Source organism: Bufo gargarizans, chromosome 3, assembly GCF_014858855.1.
Source record: "Bufo gargarizans isolate SCDJY-AF-19 chromosome 3, ASM1485885v1, whole genome shotgun sequence".
Lineage (NCBI taxonomy): Eukaryota > Metazoa > Chordata > Amphibia > Anura > Bufonidae > Bufo > Bufo gargarizans.
Genome location: NC_058082.1, coordinates 4,179,748 through 4,198,147, shown reverse-complemented (window position 1 = coordinate 4,198,147; position 18,400 = coordinate 4,179,748). Strand labels below are relative to the sequence as shown.

The 18,400-nt window shown below is 47.8% G+C and overlaps 1 protein-coding gene across 8 annotated transcripts in view; it reads left to right on the top strand.

The window, feature by feature from the left end:
• The window catches only part of LOC122930268 (NACHT, LRR and PYD domains-containing protein 12-like), a 797,118-nt gene that overhangs the window by 584,475 nt on the left and 194,243 nt on the right, over nt 1–18,400 (top strand). The window contains exon 1 of one of the 8 annotated variants that reach the window (XM_044283510.1): nt 10,225–10,304. The exons of the other annotated variants lie outside the window; for them this stretch is intronic. The gene's annotated coding sequence lies outside the window, so the exon portion shown is untranslated. Of the gene's footprint in view, nt 1–10,224; nt 10,305–18,400 lie in introns of those variants that run through there. 8 annotated transcript variants of the gene reach the window in all.

Sequence of the window (18,400 nt, the reverse complement as noted above, 5' to 3'; positions counted from 1 at the left end):
ACTGACCGCCGCCATCTGGGACCGAGCACCCAAAAGGCAGCTTCAAGGAGTTCCCTGGCATGGCACTTCTTCAAACAATGTGCTGACGACAAGACCCGAGTGGTTTGCACGCTGTGCCATCAGAGCCTGAAGCGAGGCATTAACGTTCTGAACCTTAGCACAACCTGCATGACCAGGCACCTGCATGCAAAGCATGAACTGCAGTGGAGTAAACACCTTAAAACCAAGGAAGTCACTCAGGCTCCCCCTGCTACCTCTTCTGCTGCTGCCGCCTCGGCCTCTTCTGCTGCTGCCGCCTCGGCCTCTTCTGCTGCTGCCGCCTCGGCCTCTTCCTCCGCCACTGGAGGAACGTTGGCACCTGCCGCCCAGCAAACAGGGGATGTACCACCAACACCACCACCTCCGTCACCAAGCATCTCAACCATGTCACACGGCAGCGTTCAGCTCTCCATCTCACAAACATTTGAGAGAAAGCGTAAATTCCCACCTAGCCACCCTCGATCCCTGGCCCTGAATGCCAGCATTTCTAAACTACTGGCCTATGAAATGCTGTCATTTAGGCTGGTGGACACAGACAGCTTCAAACAGCTCATGTCGCTTGCTGTCCCACAGTATGTTGTTCCCAGCCGCCACTACTTCTCCAAGAGAGCCGTGCCTTCCCTGCACAACCAAGTATCCGATAAAATCAAGTGTGCACTGCGCAACACCATCTGTAGCAAGGTCCACCTAACCACAGATACGTGGACCAGTAAGCACGGCCAGGGACGCTATATCTCCCTAACTGCACACTGGGTAAATATAGTGGCAGCTGGGCCCAAGGCGGAGAGCTGTTTGGCGCACGTCCTTCCGCCGCCAAGGATCGCAGGGCAACATTCTTTGCCTCCTGTTGCCACCTCCTCCTTCTCGGCTTCCTCCTCCTCTTCTTCCACCTGCTCATCCAGTCAGCCACACACCTTCACCACCAACTTCAGCACAGCCCGGGGTAAAAGTCAGCAGGCCATTCTGAAACTCATATGTTTGGGGGACAGGCCCCACACCGCACAGGAGTTGTGGCGGGGTATAGAACAACAGACCGACGAGTGGTTGCTGCCGGTTAGCCTCAAGCCCGGCCTGGTGGTGTGCGATAATGGACGAAATCTCATTGCAGCTCTGGGACTAGCCGGTTTGACGCACATCCCTTGCTTGGCGTATGTGCTGAATTTGGTGGTGCAGAAGTTCATTCACAACTACCCCGACATGTCAGAGCTGCTGCATAAAGTGCGGGCCGTCTGTTCGCGCTTCCGGCGTTCACATCCTGCCGCTGCTCGCCTGTCTGCGCTACAGTGTAACTTCGGCCTTCCCGCTCACCGCCTCATATGCGACGTGCCCACCAGGTGGAACTCCACCTTGCACATGCTGGTCAGACTGTGCGAGCAGCAGCAGGCCATAGTGGAGTTTCAGCTGCAGCATGCACGGGTGAGTCGCACTGCGGAACAGCACCACTTCACCACCAATGAGTGGGCCTCCATGCGAGACCTGTGTGCTCTGTTGCGCTGTTTTGAGTACTCCACCAACATGGCCAGTGGCGATGACGCCGTTATCAGCGTTACAATACCACTTCTATGTCTCCTTGAGAAAACACTTAGGGCGATGATGGAAGAGGAGGTGGCCCAGGAGGAGGAGGAGGAGGAGGAAGAGGGGTCATTTTTAGCACTTTCAGGCCAGTCTCTTCAAAGTGACTCATAGGGAGGTTTTTTGCAACAGCAGAGGCCAGGTACAAATGTGGCCAGCCAGGGCCCACTACTGGAGGACAAGGAGGACGAGGATGAGGAGGAGGTGGGGGAGGATGAGGATGAAGCATGGTCACAGCGGGGTGGCACCCAACGCAGCTCGGGCCCATCACTGGTGCGTGGCTGGGGGGAAAGGCAGGACGATGACGATACGCCTCCCACAGAGGACAGCTTGTCCTTACCTCTGGGCAGCCTGGCACACATGAGCGACTACATGCTGCAGTGCCTGCGCAACGACAGCAGAGTTGCCCACATTTTAACGTGTGCGGACTACTGGGTTGCCACCCTGCTGAATCCACGGTACAAAGACAATGTGCCCACCTTACTTCCTGCACTGGAGCGTGATAGGAAGATGCGCGAGTACAAGGGCACGTTGGTAGATGCGCTACTGAGAGCATTCCCAAATGTCACAGGGGAACAAGTGGAAGCCCAAGGCCAAGGCAGAGGAGGAGCAAGAGGTCGCCAAGGCAGCTGTGTCACGGCCAGCTCCTCTGAGGGCAGGGTTAGCATGGCAGAGATGTGGAAAAGTTTTGTCAACACGCCACAGCTAACTGCACCACCACCTGATACGCAACGTGTTAGCAGGAGGCAACATTTCACTAACATGGTGGAACAGTTCTTGTGCACACCCCTCCACGTACTGACTGATGGTTCGGCCCCATTCAACTTCTGGGTCTCTAAATTGTCCACGTGGCTAGAGCTAGCCTTTTATGCCTTGGAGGTGCTGGCCTGCCCGGCGGCCAGCGTTTTGTCTGAACGTGTATTCAGCACGGCAGGGGGCGTCATTACAGACAAACGCAGCCGCCTGTCTACAGCCAATGTGGACAAGCTGACGTTCATAAAAATGAACCAGGCATGGATCCCACAGGACCTGTCCATCCCTTGTGCAGATTAGACATTAACTACCTCCCCTTAACCATATATTATTGGACTCCAGGGCACTTCCTCATTCAATCCTATTTTTATTTTCATTTTACCATTATATTGCGAGGCTACCCAAAGTTGAATGAACCTCTCCTCTGTCTGGGTGCCGGGGCCTAAATATATGCCAATGGACTGTTCCAATGTTGGCTGACGTGAAGCCTCATTCTCTGCTATGACATGCAGACTAATTCTCTGCTGACATGAAGACAGATTCTCTGTTACGGGACCTCTCTCCTCTGCCTGGGTGCCGGGGCCTAAATATCTGACAATGGACTGTTGCAGTGGTGGGTGACGTGAAGCCTGATTCTCTGCTATGACATGAAGACTGATTCTCTGCTGACTTGAAGCCAGATCCTCTGTTACGGGACCTCTCTCCTCTGCCTGGGTGATGGGCCTAAATATCTGACAATGGACTGTTGCAGTGGTGGCTGACGTGAAGCCTGATTCTCTGCTATGACATGCAGACTGATTCTCTGCTGACATGAAGCCAGATCCTCTGTTACGGGACCTCTCTCCTCTGCCTGGGTGCTGGGCCTAAATATATGCCAATGGACTGTTACAGTTGTGGCTGACGTGAAGCCTGATTCTCTGCTATGATATGAAGCCTGATTCTCTGCTAACATGAAGCCAGATTGTCTGTTACGGGACCTCTCTCCTCTGCCTGGGTGCTGGGCCTAAATGTCTGAGAATGGACTGTTCCAGTGGTGGGTGACGTGAAGCCAGATTCTCTGCTATGGGACCTCTCTCCAATTGATATTGGTTAATTTTTATTTATTTTTATTTTTATTCATTTCCCTATCCACATTTGTTTGCAGGGGATTTACCTACATGTTGCTGCCTTTTGCAGCCCTCTAGCCCTTTCCTGGGCTGTAAGTTCGGGTCCCCATTGACTTCAATGGGGTTCGGGACAAAGTTCGGATCGGGTTCGGATCCCGAACCCGAACATTTCCCGGAAGTTTGGCCAAACTTCTCGAACCCGAACATCCAGGTGTCCGCTCAACTCTAGTTAGTATATAAAATGAGAATGCTCAGACTGGGAGAAAACATATGTATGTGGGTAAGTAACTGGCTCAGTGAGAAAACAGAGGGTGGTTATTAATGGTACACACTCAGATTGGGTCACTGTCACTAGTGGGGTACCACAAGGGGTCAGTATTGGGCCTTATTCTCTTCAATATATTTATCAACCCCTTCAGGACCCTGAGATTTTCCATTTTTGCGTTTTTCGTATAGTCCTAACGTTTTCATTTTTCTGTTCACATAGCCTTATGAAGGCTTATTTTTTGCGGGACAAGTTGTACTTTCTAATGGCATTTACGATTGCATACCATGTAGTAATAAGCAGGAAAAAAATTCCAAATGGGATAGAATTGGGAAAAAACGCAATTCTGATAAAGGTTTTTATTTATTTATTTTACACTGTACACAATGCAGTAAAATTGACCTGTTATCTTCTTTTTCCAGGTCAGTACGGTTACAACGATCCCACACTTTCATAATTGTTCTTGCATTTTAAAATGGAAAATCTGTGTGAGGTCTAATTTTTTGCGGGACGATCTGCTCTTTTCAGTGATACCAGTTTGAAGTGTGTGCGACTTTACGGTAAGAGCAGTGAGGCTATGGAACTCTCTGCCTGAGGAGGTGGTGATGGTGAGTACAATAAAGGAATTCAAGAGGGGCCTGGATGTATTTCTGGAGCGTAATAATATTACAGGCTAAAGCTACTAGAGAGGGGTCGTTGATCCAGGGAGTTATTCTGATGCCTGATTGGAGTCGGGAAGGAATTTTCTCTTTAAGGGTCCATTCACACGTCCGTTATTTCTTTCCTGATCTGTTCCGTTTTTTGCGGAACAGATCAGGACCAGTTCTGGACCCATTCATTTTCAATGGGTCCTGAAAAAAAATCGGACAACACAATGTGTGCTGCCCGTTTCCGTTGTTCCGTTCCGCATGTCCGATTAAATATAAAACTTGTCCTATTCTTTTCCGCAAAAATCGGATCCTGGTACAATACAAAGTCAATGGTTCCGCAAAAAAACGGATGACATTCGTATGTCATCCGTTTTATGCGGAATCCGTTCCTTGAAATTAAATCCTGCCCACAGAAATCACTTATTCACTTTTTTTTTTTTTTCAAAGAAATCCAAACAACTTTATTTGCTTTGTGAAATTTATACATGTTTCAGTTTTTTGCGGATACGGATGACATACGGATGACATACAGAAACATTTTCAGGAACAACGGATCCGCAAAAAAACTGTATTTTTCTATATCCCGAATTTCAGTCCGACGTGTGAATGTAGCCTTAAAGTGAGGAAAATTGGCTTCTACCTAACAGTTTTTTTTTTTGCCTTCCTCTGGATCAACTTGCAGGATAACCGGCCGAACTGGATGGACAGAGGGCTTTTTTCAGCCTTATATGCTACTATGTCTGACCCTAGAAAGGTCAGCCATTCACCAACACCGTGCTGTAAATGTCCAGGTACATGAGGTTACTAAACCTGGCCTCTGCAGAGCCTTGTCCAAGAATTCATGAAAGTCTCAGTCAAAAGTTTTTCCGGATCAAGACTGACCAGGACTGGCCACATGTACATGGCGGTCTTTGATGTAAAAATAATTTTAAAAAATGGATCCTGAGCATCAGTTATGCACATTTGAGCCATTTCTGTCAGAGATCTGTTATTTTAGACTGAAAAAAAGTCCCTTTTCTACAAGTTTCCAGTTATGTGGCAAAATTAATCTGTGACACTCAAAGAAACATATGCAAGTCAAGACTTGATTGTCAACCTTTTACTAAATAAGAAACATGGGCACGGTAACAGGCTCATCACCATGGCCCTCACATCAGCCATGCAGCTGCTCCATCATTTACTACATGTATGCAATGTGTATGATGGAGCTGTATGTTCTGTGACTGGATACAATGTAAGGGTAGAGGATAGTTATAGTATACATTTCATCCCTCCTCCTGAGGCTAGTCACCATGGCCCTCACATCAGCCACGCAGCTGCTCCATCATTTACTGCATGTATGTAATGTGTATGATGGAGCTGTATGTTCTGTGACTGGATAGAATGTAAGTGTAGAGGATAGTTATAGTATACATTTCATCCCTCCTCCTGAGGCTAGTCACCATGGCCCTCACATCAGCCACGGAGCTGCTCCATCATTTACTACATGTATGTAATGTGTATGATGGAGCTGTATGTTCTGTGACTGGATATAATGTAAGTGTAGAGGATAGTTATAGTATACATTTCATACCTCCTCCTGAGGCTAGTCACCACAGCCCTCACATCAGCCACGGAGCTGCTCCATCATTTACTACATGTATGTAATGTGTATGATGGAGCTGTATGTTCTGTGACTGGATATAATGTAAGTGCAGAGGATAGTTATAGTATACATTTCATCCCTCCTCCTGAGGCTAGTCACCATGGCCCTCACATCAGCCACAGAGCTGCTCCATCATTTACTACATGTATGTAATGTGTATGATGGAGCTGTATGTTCTGTGACTGGATATAATGTAAGTGTAGAGGATAGTTATAGTATACATTCCATCCTTCCTCCTGAGGCTAGTCACCATGGCCCTCACATCAGCCACGCAGCTGCTCCATCATTTACTACATGTATGTACTGTATATGATGGAGCTGTATGTTCTGTGACTGGATATAATGTAAGTGTAGAGGATAGTTATAGTATACATTTCATCCTTCCTCCTGAGGCTAGTCACCATGGCCCTCACATCAGCCACGCAGCTGCTCCATCATTTACTACATGTATATAATGTATATGATGGAGCTGTATGTTCTGTGACTGGATACAATGTATAGGTAGAGTATACAGTGAACTGCACTGTCACATACATGTTTTTCTGCACAGGGATCCCTAAGGAGATTCTCAAGGACCAAGGTGCACCCTTTATGTCTAAGGTTATGAAAGAATAATGCAAATGGTTGAAAATCACACACAGTCTTAAATCTGTGTGTCACCCCCAGACAGATGGGTTAGTCGAGAGATTAAATAAGACCCTGAAGCAGTTGTTTAAAAAAGTATCAGATAAGGATAGCCGTGACTGGGATTCTCCACTCCAGAGGGGCTGTTCCAGTGTGTGGTGATGCCATTCGGGTTACATGGAGCCCCCGCTACGTTTCAGAGGTTGATGGACGTGATCTGGAGACCCCACCGTGACTGCGCTGCAGCTTACCTGGACGATGTGGTCATGTTTTCACCTGATTGGAAAAGTCACCTCTGTAAGGTACAGGCCTTGTTAGACTCTATTAGTGATGCAGGCCTGACCATAACCCCTGGTCAGTGTGCAGCGGGTCTAGAGCAGGGGTGCACAACATTTTTTGGTCTGGGGGCCGCATTGTCACATCGCACTATTTCAAGGGGCCGCAAAAAAAAAGTTAATCAGCGCTTCTTTGCATCAGCCTATTACACAGGCTAAGGGCTCATGCACACGACCGTATTTGGTTTCCGTGTCCGATCCGTTTTTTTTGCGGATAGGATACGGACCCATTCATTTCAATGGGTCCACAAAAAACGCGCACAGCACACTGTGTGCTGTCAGCATCAGTATGTCCGTTCCGTTGCTCAGAAAAAAAAATAGTGCATGTCCTACTTTTTTCTAGTTTGCGGACAAGGATAGGCATTATTAAAATGGATCCGCAAAAAAAAAAAGGATGCCATACAGAACGTCATCCGTTTTTTTTGCAGATCCGCAATTTGCGGACCGCAAAACACATACGGTCATGTGCATGTAGCCTATTGCTAAGTGACTGGGGAGGAATGATCACTACCGCAGTCATTCCTCCTCATTCACTTCTATCGATTATCGGCAGCACATTCCTGATTACACGGGGAGATGTGCTGACGATAATTGTACGTCTTTCATCCTGATAAAATATGCAAATCAGCCGACAAACAAGCGATTCCTTGTTTATCAGCTGATCAGCGGCACGATTATACCGCCAGATATCAGGAATGAGCGCTCCTACGAAGACTTGTTCCCAGTAATTGTCCTGAATATCGTGCCGTGTAACAGGGGCTTAGAGATTTCCTGGTAAAAAATTATTTTTAACCCGTTCCTGCAGCATGGGCCTGACACAGAAGATTCATACTCTCCTGCTCCCTGCCGCCCCCGCTGTCTCCATCGTCTGGTTCCGACGCTGATTACATCCGGTTGGATATGGGCATAGTCACTTGTACCTCTCCAGCCAATGACTGGCTGCAGTGGTGATGTGGCCACGAGCAGCGTGTCACCGCTAGAGTCCGTCATTTGCTGGAGAGGTGCTCCGGGACCGGAGGATGACGACAGCGAGGGCAGCACGGAGCAGGAAAGTGGGAATCTTCTGTGTCAGGGACTATGCTGCAGGATAGGGTTAAACATCATTTTAACTGGGAAACCCCTTTAAAGAGCGATGTTTCCTTCCTGCCTCCTGTTCACTAATGACGGCGCTCAGCGGGTATTACCGCCTCCTGCACCCCCAGATATACTGCAGAGGACGGCGATCAGCGGGTATTACCGCCTCCTGCATCCCCAGATATACTGCAGAGGACGGCGATCAGCGGTTATTACCGCCTCCTGCACCCCCAGATATACTGCAGAGGACGGCGATCAGCGGTTATTACCGCCTCCTGCACCCCCAGATATACTGCAGAGGACGGCGATCAGCGGTTATTACCGCCTCCTGCACCCCCAGATATACTGCAGAGGACGGCGATCAGCGGTTATTACCACCTCCTGCACCCCCAGATATACTGCAGGTGCCCCGCAATAACCAGTAAGCACTTTCCCTGGAGGCTCACGCACACGGCCATTGTTCTAGTCCACATCTGAGCCACATTTTTTTTATGTTTCTTAGATGTGGACCCATTCACTTCAACGGGGCCACAAAAGAGGCGGAAGGCACTCCATGTGGTGTCCGCATCCGTTACTCCGCTCTGCAAAATGCAGAACACACATGGCTGGTGACCTGCGGACCAAAAGAAGAGGTGCGTGTGCATGAGGCCTTACTAGTGGGGAAAGCACTTACTGGTTAACCCTTTAATGACCAGGCCTGAAAAAAACACTTTTGTAGCTTTTTATTACATAACACAGGGCTTTTTTATATATTTTTTTATGGGGAAATTGTACAATTTTTTTTTATGTCATTTTTATTCAAACTATAGCTCATTATTTAAATATGCAAATTATTATAGTTAGTTCCCTATATGTGTTGGATCGTTTTATTATACAATATGTACAGTTTCACATGAATGGGGTGATAATTGGAATGGTTTTGGTCGGTGTGTTTTTTTTTTCTTTTAAAAATATATTTCTGCTACAGAAAGACCTTTGGGGGACACAAACTTTTTTTATTTTGCACATTTTCCTTTTATTTGTATTTTATTTATTTAGTATTTTTAAACCGCAGGTTGTGCCCCCCGGTCTAGAGGAAGCGAAATACCTACCATGGGTCAATAAAGTGGAGGCAATACAGAACTGGCCTAAGCCCGTAAAGAAAAAGCCAGTCTGGGCCATTCTGGGCATCACTGGGCACCACCGTCGGTTTGTACCAAATTTTGCCTCGACCACAGCGCCATTGACTGACTTAATGAAAGGCCCTCAGTCAGTAATGGCGCAGTGGACCCCAGAGGCCGAGAAGGCTTTTCAGAGGCTAAAGTCTGTCACAACTCTATTAGTAAATGTGCCCCAATGTGTTGCTACGTACAATCCAGTTCTGGTTTTTATGGACGCCAGTCCAGGAATTGTTTTCCTTATAAATAGGCAACAGCTTCTGTCCCTACAGACTTAGGACTCGGGCACACGAGCGCATTTTGTTTCCATGTCCTTTCCGTTTTTTTTTTTTATGTGGAACCATTCACTTCAATGGGGCTGCAAAAAAACCCAAAAAAACGGAAATGTGTTTATTCCGTTTCCATATGTCCGCATGTCCCTTCCGCAAAAAAAATAGAACAAATCCTATTATGTAAACATTACGCTGCCACCAACAACAAGCGCACTCTCCACGGACTGCACAACTACCCGCAATATAGCACCGCGCAGACGGAAGAGCGCACAGCGCATGTACTCGGCTCCACCCGCAGCTGAGAAGTTGTATTTAAACACAAGCGCTCCAATCCGCAGGTGGACAGCAGCGCACAGGACGTAAAGCGCGGTAAGGTATAGCCGTACCTGCCGCATGTATTCAGGAAGATTATCCGACACTATGAGCGATCAGAGCGCGGCTATTGTATTATGTTACTATACGGGGGATTCTCTTGCTTTTTTATGATTTTATGGACCCGCAGCACAAAACTTACACATTTCTGGACTGGACTGCAAATTGTGTTTTACACTTGTATTAGGCGCTTCCTGCACCGCATTGCGCTCATGTATTTATTCTACTTTATAAAGAAATATTCCTAATATGTTCCTTCAGACACTGACTCTTTACATTCAATAATCTGTAAGGAAGCTAAATATCATTCACACCTTATAGGGTTAATATCAGCAGAAATTAAAGTGAAAATAACTTGGGGCGGATCCTCCCTCCTCTGCTCTCGGCCTTTCCTCTTCTCCGGAGATCTGGTTCTTCTACAAGCTGCGTACGGCTTTCAGGTAAGACATTCATCTCTTATATACAGGGTCTCTTGTGTTATGGTGGGGGTCTCACTGCTCCCTGATAGGAGGGGGTCACAGACTTCCAAGAAGATCCACTTCTAGGTCAGGTTCACGGAGTTAATACTGACTGAAGAAAATACAGGGTGTGACACAGAACGAGCTGCGGTATATACTGTAACTATACAGCCATATACCTGACCACATACCGCCCACACATAGAACAAGCTGCGGTTATATACTGTAACTATACAGCCAGCCATATACCTGACCACATACAGTCCACACATAGGACAAGCTGCAGTTATATACTGTAACTATACAGCCAGCCATATACCTGACCACATACCGTCCACACACAGGACAAGCTGCGGTTATATACTGTAACTATACAGCCGGTTATATACCTGACCACATACCGTCCACACACAGGACAAGCTGTGGTTATATACTGTAACTATACAGCCATATACATGACCACATACCGTCCACACACAGGACAAGCTGCGGTTATATACTGTAACTATACAGTCATATACCTGACACCATACCGTCCACACACAGGACAAGCTGTGGTTATATACTGTAACTATACAGCCATATACCTGACCACATACCGTCCACACACAGGACAAGCTGTGGTTATATACTGTAACTATACAGCCATATACATGACCACATACCGTCAACACACAGGACAAGCTGCGGTTATATACTGTAACTATACAGTCATATACCTGACACCATACCGTCCACACACAGGACAAGCTGCGGTCATATACTGTAACTATACAGCCGGTCATATACCTGACCACATACCGTCCACACACAGGACAAGCTGTGGTTATATACTGTAACTATACAGCCATATACATGACCACATACCGTCCACACACAGGACAAGCTGCGGTTATATACTGTAACTATACAGTCATATACCTGACACCATACCGTCCACACACAGGACAAGCTGTGGTTATATACTGTAACTATACAGCCATATACCTGACCACATACCGTCCACACACAGGACAAGCTGCGGTTATATACTGTAACTATACAGCCATATACCTGACCACATACCGTCCACACACAGGACAAGCTGCGGTTATATACTGTAACTATACAGCCAGTCATATACCTGACCACATACCGTCCACACACAGGACAAGCTGCGGTTATATACTGTAACTATACAGCCGGTCATATACCTGACCACATACCGTCCACACACAGGACAAGCTGCGGTTATATACTGTAACTATACAGCCGGTCATATACCTGACCACATACCGCCCACACATAGAACAAGCTGCGGTTATATACTGTAACTATACAGCCAGCCATATACCTGACCACATACAGTCCACACATAGGACAAGCTGCGGTTATATACTGTAACTATACAGCCGGTTATATACCTGATCACATACCGTCCACACACAGGACAAGCTGTGGTTATATACTGTAACTATACAGCCATATACATGACCACATACCGTCCACACACAGGACAAGCTGCGGTTATATACTGTAACTATACAGTCATATACCTGACACCATACCGTCCACACACAGGACAAGCTGTGGTTATATACTGTAACTATACAGCCATATACCTGACCACATACCGTCCACACACAGGACAAGCTGTGGTTATATACTGTAACTATACAGCCATATACCTGACCACATACCGTCCACACACAGGACAAGCTGCGGTCATATACTGTAACTATACAGCCGGTCATATACCTGACCACATACCGTCCACACACAGGACAAGCTGTGGTTATATACTGTAACTATACAGCCATATACATGACCACATACCGTCCACACACAGGACAAGCTGCGGTTATATACTGTAACTATACAGTCATATACCTGACACCATACCGTCCACACACAGGACAAGCTGTGGTTATATACTGTAACTATACAGCCATATACCTGACCACATACCGTCCACACACAGGACAAGCTGCGGTTATATACTGTAACTATACAGCCATATACCTGACCACATACCGTCCACACACAGGACAAGCTGCGGTTATATACTGTAACTATACAGCCAGTCATATACCTGACCACATACCGTCCACACACAGGACAAGCTGCAGTTATATACTGTAACTATACAGTCGGTCATATACCTGACCACATACCGTCCACACACAGGACAAGCTGCGGTTATATACTGTAACTATACAGCCGGTCATATACCTGACCACATACCGTCCACACACAGGACAAGCTGCGGTTATATACTGTAACTATACAGCCGGTCATATATCTGACCACATACCGTCCACACATAGGACAAGCTGCGGTTATATACTGTAACTATACAGCCATATACCTGACCACATATAGTCCACACACAGGACAAGCTGCGGTTATATACTGTAACTATACAGCCAGTCATATACCTGACCACATACCGTCCACACACAGGACAAGCTGCGGTTATATACTGTAACTATACAGCCGGTCATATACCTGACCACATACCGTCCACACACAGGACAAGCTGCGGTTATATACTGTAACTATACAGCCAGTCCTATATCTGACCACATACCGTCCACCGACAGGGCAAGCTGCGGTTATATACTGTAACTATACAGCCATATACCTGACCACATACCGTCCACACACAGGACAAGCTGCGGTTATATACTGTAACTATACAGCCGGTCATATACCTGACCACATACCGTCCACACACAGGACAAGCTGCGGTTATATACTGTAACTATACAGACGGTCATATACCTGACCACATACCGTCCACACACAGGACAAGCTGCGGTTATATACTGTAACTATACAGCCAGTCATATACCTGACCAGATACCGTCCACACACAGGACAAGCTGCGGTTATATACCTGACCACATACCGTCCACACATAGGACAAGCTGCGGTTATATACTGTAACTATACAGCCAGTCATATATCTGACCACATACCGTCCACCGACAGGGCAAGCTGCGGTTATATACTGTAACTATACAGCCATATACCTGACCACATACCGTCCACACACAGGACAAGCTGCGGTTATATACTGTAACTATACAGCCAGTCATATATCTGACCACATACCGTCCACCGACAGGACAAGCTGCGGTTATATACTGTAACTATACAGACGGTCATATACCTGACCACATACCGTCCACACATAGGACAAGCTGCGGTTATATACTGTAACTATACAGCCAGTCATATATCTGACCACATACCGTCCACCGACAGGGCAAGCTGCGGTTATATACTGTAACTATACAGCCATATACCTGACCACATACCGTCCACACACAGGACAAGCTGCGGTTATATACTGTAACTATACAGCCAGTCATATATCTGACCACATACCGTCCACCGACAGGGCAAGCTGCGGTTATATACTGTGTAAAGGGGGACTATTACTCACCAATATTATGCGAATATCGATAATTAATATTCCTAAATAGGAGGAGCCGTCTAGTGAAGACTCCGCCTATTTATGCCTTTATATAACACATACACAATATCTTCGCTATGCCTTACACTAATCACTATACTAGCTGCATGCGCCTTACTTACTACCGCTAACAAGTACACACTACACAAAGGGTACAAGTAACACAGTATTTAATACACCAAGCACGCAATACAGTAATTACACAACACTAAATACACAGTACTCCACTACACTACACGTTCCCAAATTCCACCCACAAACTAACTATACAATACACACATACAAGTATAACAACCCACCCGCCTAGCTATATACTGTCCCTACGGGGTTACAAGAGGGTCAAACAACACAATGGCTCTGCAGGGGTTAATACCTGCAGGCCATGAAATACAGGGTTGTTTGTTTGCAGAGCAGAGGCATGCTCTACAGCGCAGCAGTGCAGGGGTTAACCAGGGATTCCAGGGGAGTAACCAGGGATGCAGGGGTTAACCAGGGGATGCAGGGGTAGGGGTAACCCAGGGAATCAGGGTATAGGGGGTGAGAAGGGGTTAAGGTGGCGGGATAGGGCGATAGGGTAGGGTTAATGGTGGGATTGTGGTAGGGATCGTTGGTGGGATAGGGGATATTGTCAGGGTGTTATGGAATAAGGGGGTGATACTCATGCTTGCCAGGGGGTCTCCTCCTGAGCGCAGGATGCGCTCTGCTCCTCTTCAGATAAGGCACGGCACGGCTCCCTCTTCCAGAGCGCAAGAAGCGCTCGTCTTACAGGTGGGGGGTCCGGTTGGGGGGGGGCCTCTCCTGAGCGCAGGATGCGCTCCTCTTCCAGGTGGGGCCCTGACCGTCCTTGTCCGGAGCGCAGGACGCGCTCTTTTCTCATGGGGGCCCTCACCCTCACTAACTTATTGAGTGCCGGGCCGCCGGATATTTAAACCCGGCCGCCCGCACTCCCGCGCTGCGCCGCCCACCAGGGGGCGCGCGCGCGCGCCCCCTTCATCCACGTGGGCCGGCGCAGTGATATGACGTCACTGCGCCGGCCCGCACATCGGGGACGCGCTGCAGACAGGCGGGAGATCCTTTGATCTCCCGCCTGTAGCTCTCAGCATTCCGGACATCGCAATGGTAATTGCGATGCCGGAATGCACATAATAGAGGGAGCGGAGGTGTCTCCTCTCTCTCTATCATGTTTAATTATCTCCAGCAGGGCTGCAGATAATTAGAACAAAAGGATTCAAATTCATTAGAATTTGAATCCTTTTGAGGTCACCAGAATGACCGGACCTTATCCGGTCATCCTGGCGCCTTTACTCAGAATACATCAATGTGAATGCTTGGGCCACATTCACATTGATGCATCTGGGTCCATGTAGGGGGGGGGTTTATATGATATACATGAGTATGGATGCTTGGGGCACATCCATACACATGTATATACATTAATAAGGGGGCACAGATTATATAAGGGGGCACAAGGCCCCTACATACATTATAAGGGGGCACAAGGCCCCTACATACATTATAAGGGGGCACAAGGCCCCTACATACATTATAAGGGGGCACAAGGCCCCTACATACATTATAAGGGGGCACAAGGCCCCTACATACACTATAAGGGGGCACAAGGCCCCTACATTCATTATAAGGGGGCACAAGGCCCCTACATACATTATAAGGGGGCACAAGGCCCTACATACATTATAAGGGGGCACAAGGCCCCTACATACATTATAAGGGGGCACATATTTCCCACAGGGGCCACCATGAGCCCCTGGGGATCACCATGGGCAGATGTGCGCAGATGCTGGGCACATCTGCGCACATCATCCCATGGTGCGTTGGTTAATGTATGCACATATATACCATACATGCCCGCACGTGTTTGCGGGCATGCATGGATATATATGCATCCGTCTCAACCCTTCCTCAACAATCCCCCTGTTGTCGGACTATATAATACGACAATATATTGGGGGAACGGGTTGAGATATTTGCCCCCCCTCAACCCCATCCTTGGTGGAAGTTCAGGAAGAACTGTAGTGCACACTGATCTTTAGGTACTTAGACATCCCTAATCCAGCTTCCTCCGACCTGCCCTTCACCGTAACCTACTCCTCCGTCCACAGGATACACAGTCTTCTTCTTGACATTTTCGGTTAACTGGCCTTTCTTTATCAGTCTCTTGGTGTCGGCCACCCCCACTTTGGAGTGACCACACCCCCACAGTCTCTCGGTAATCCGATCTTCAGGTACGGCCCGCCTCCAAGGAATCTGGAGCGGGTTCACCCTTGCAGTCTTTAACTGGCCTTTCTTTTATCCGTCTATTGGTGTCGGCCACCCCCACTTTGGAGTGACCACACCCCCACAGTCTCTCGGTAGTTCTGCCGATTTTCCGGTATGGCCCGCCTCCAAGGCATCTGGAGCGGGTTCACCCTCATAGTCTCAGTCCCAACTTTCTTCTATCACAACTTTCCAACGTCTGTTTCCATCTTGATGGGTGCGGTTCTCCCGTGGACAGATTAATAGGTCTTTACAAGGCAGGTCAGACTCTTAAGCGGTGATGTCATAGTACCTAAATTCTACTGCGGAGAACACCTCCACCACACTACACATCCAGCCCTTCCCTTAAGAACTTCACCGTTCCAGGGTTCAAGGTGGCAAATGAATGATGCCTGTCCCTATCGTGTCCTAACCTTATCCCCATTCACACAAAATACATGTTACATCCCTCCCAACACCACCAAATTCCATTATATGTGTGTACCCATAGAGACTCATGCAACCTGGCATTCCTCTCTACCTCCAAAGACACAGGTAGGTCGTAGACCCCTGTGTCAATGGGAAACGACTATAGGATACAAATGTGTACAGTCAAATGATAGCTCACCGCAGTGTGTTGGGCGAGTTTTGGGCTGTCACATTTGTACCTAGAGTGTCTATGGGTACACCATCGACCGACAAACAAAATCCAATACAATGTGCTATGGGGTTTCAGGGTAGTACATGTTATACGTCCCGAACCCCCATTGAAAACAAAACGTGTCCATACAATAATATTTGGCTACAGGAACAATGTTTGTTTATGTCCTGAGCCTCCTCCTCCGGATAGTTCTGTACAGTTCTGTCTGGTTCTGGTGTATTTTGGTCAATAAGTCCCTTGACCCTCCGACTGTAGATGACGATCACCAGAACCAGAAGAAGTTTCACTGGGTGAAACAAGTGATATGTTCTTCCACCCGAACGTCTCCAAATCTTCCTCCAGAGCCTTAAATAATGCTCCCGCTGGATTGTGGCACAGTCCTCCATCTCTAAAACACCTCTAGGCAGAGGTAGCTTGGTTGCCAAAATCCAGTGGGATCCTCTGGAGCCTCCCAAGAGTGTCAGGGGGAATAGCTGGCCTCTTCCGTGGCCTCTCCTGGGTTTTTCTTCCGCTCCATATAAAACCTATGGCAGAAGAAAATACCAGGTGCTCCCAGGGGAATTTCTCCCCTAACGGTGCAGTTAAATGTACAAGAATTCCCAGCACCAATACCTTTGACCCATGGGTAGAGAAAGGTATTGGGCTGCCCTTTGTCTCACAGGACTCCTCATTATCCCAACACTGGTGTCTGAACACCCTACCTTCAGAGGAGCGTGTCCTCTGCTACACATCCCTCTGCACCAACAGATAAGGATGGCCTCCCTACTAGGTTAGGATAACTGGAGTTCTGTGGACAAAGCACCATCTTGATGGCACCGCATCCCTGTCCACTCATGTGTACCCAGGCTGACTTCCCCCTGTGATCCCATCTTGTGGAGGCCCGCAGAACCAACGGCATAGGCATGCCCCGGCTCCCCAGGACCCCACAACACAAGAACACAGTCCACACTCTGCTGCCAAACACTCTGCGTCCAATCCCTATCAGAGCTGTGCTACCTGCTCGGACTAGAATTAAGTGCGCAGCACAACATTACACCAATGTTGTCTGTCCGCCCCAGTCCCCAGCGCAACACAGCCCTACCGAAAACCTTGAGCACAACAGTGTTATCTGTATCGATCTGAGACCCTGGTTGCCCAGAATAATATCACATCATCCTTTGTGTGCTGCATGAAGAAGGTCCTTATGCCTTCTCCCGACCAGCAGGATTTCCCGTGTGATATTATCTGCTCGCGACCCTATACGTTCTCGATCCACAGTATAACACTGCTCCACTCCAAGGGGACACAGAATGAAACAAGACAGCAGACGGGACATTACAACACTACATAAATCAGCCTGGTGGAACACACTCATAGACAAGGACCACCATCAACATCAAAAAGAACGTTACAATGGACAACAAAAACACACAACATGGACATGTATAGGGAACAAACGGTGTAACAAATAGTGCAGGGGTGTCAAATGTTGCCTAGCCTAGCTTGGCCATTCTGGCCCCTCAGCAGCTGATGATGCTGCCGAGAGGTTACCCCTTTATGGCCAAACTGACTAGACCCCGCTGCACGATTTGTTACCTGAATCCCATCACTGGACACATTGCAATTACTTGCACAAGGGCAATTCCTTGCAATGTGTCCTTTGTTCCCACACCTGAAGCACCTGATTGGGCTTACTGTCCTGTGTGTTTTGCAGTGCTTCGCTAT